Raw genomic sequence first — 1,811 nt, 5'->3', positions numbered from 1 at the left:
TCAGCTTCTTTAGAAATGCAGTTGTCATCATCATATGGGGAAAATAGAACAGTTTTAAAAACAGTATAATCAAATGTGCAACAACTGAAAAACGGTGTTGACTGGGGGTCACATCTCAAATGTATTTGATGATATGGTTTCTTGTGATGCTGGCTGTGACAGATGGTTTCATAATAGATGTGTAAGTGATTTGTCAGATTTACATTTTTCTGGGGATAGTTTTATTATGAAGTGTGGTAAGTGTTCCTAAAACAGCAATAAAAGTCAGAAGTATATAGGTCAGGTTAGAATAATGCAGTTTAGTTAGTTAGGTTAGCCAGCATTGTGATTTAAACATAGAACATGACTACAGCAGCTAATTTTTATTTTAATAAATATATTTATAATTTTCTATTCAACTTAATACTTTTGGTAAAAAAAAAAGTATTTTGTATGAAAAAGAACACAATTATTTCAATCATAAAACCATTTCTTAAAGTTATTATAAAAGTAACCATTTTATCTAATGATAATCAATCATAATGATGATCATGAATTCTTATATTGTGAACTATTATTTATCTTATATATATATAGTTAAACAAAATTGGGCTCTTATGTAGAACTGGGTCCGTATCGCAGAGCCTGGTAATATAACGGCTAAGAGTTCTACTTGATAACGACAGCTTGACAGGGAAACCGTGGGTCTGCCTCCCACAAAGGGCAAAACCCTTCAATGTTTAAATTAATACAGTCATTGTGTGTCAATAACAACAAGGAATTAAGCCGTCTCGGCAAATTTATTTTTGAAGCCAATAAGATAAGAGCTGTTTTTCTTTAACTCGTACTCCACTGTTGTCTTGCTGTTTCATATCCTTATTATGTATTATACGTCCCTGTATGCACTCATGGGCCGTAAGGCCTACAGTCAATAAATCGGCAAATTTCTTAGCCATCAATCACCTGCGAAACAAGCCAATCATCGTTTCAGGTAATTAAGTACCCCGCCTTATCAGTGACCCCGCCCTCCTGTGAACACATAAGCTGAATGGTTAATTAGGTGGCTCTTTTGAATATTGGCGGCGCGTTCTAAAACTGGACAATTTAGAATGGGTAATTACACATATATATGATTATCTTGCCAGATAAAGCTGAGAAAATGAATTCACCAGCTAAACTCAACACTGTAAAAACGTCAAAAAACAGATTATGCAATGGTATCTCACCGAACAGCAATGCAGACGGTTTTTTTACAATAAAACGTTTCAAATTTGTATTATCTGGTCTTATATGAACGTGCATCAAAATAGAACATATTTCCTTTGAACATGTCCTATGTGTCTGGTAAGCTCTGGCTCGTAAGAGACGTCTCGTGTGCCAATCAACTTCACTTTCCATATCAGGCGGGACTTGGCTGTGGTTGGGCATCGTTGAGGGTTTTTAGCTCACCTGGCACGAAGTGCCAAGTGAGCTTATGCCGTGGCGCGGCGTCCGTCGTCCGTCCGTCCGTCGTCCGTCCGTCGTCCGGCGTCAATATTTTACTTTAAACGACTTCTTCTTAATAACCGAAAGGCCTAGGGTGTCAATATTTGGCCAGCAGCAAACTTGGATATAGGGCTACAAAGTTTGTTAAAATTAATGACCTTCACCTATTTTCAAGGTCACAGGGGTCAAATATGTCAAAAACTTTAAACATCTTCTTCTCAATAACCAAAATGCCCAGGGAGATGATATTTGGCCAGTAGCATGCTTGGGTGAAGGGCTACCAAGTTTGTTCAAATGAATGACCTTCAATTATATTCAAGGTCACAGGGGTCAATTGTATTAAAAAA

The sequence above is a fragment of the Mizuhopecten yessoensis genome, unplaced genomic scaffold, assembly GCF_002113885.1.
Source record: "Mizuhopecten yessoensis strain PY_sf001 unplaced genomic scaffold, ASM211388v2 scaffold4931, whole genome shotgun sequence".
Lineage (NCBI taxonomy): Eukaryota > Metazoa > Mollusca > Bivalvia > Pectinida > Pectinidae > Mizuhopecten > Mizuhopecten yessoensis.
Note: the sequence above shows the minus strand (reverse complement) of the source record.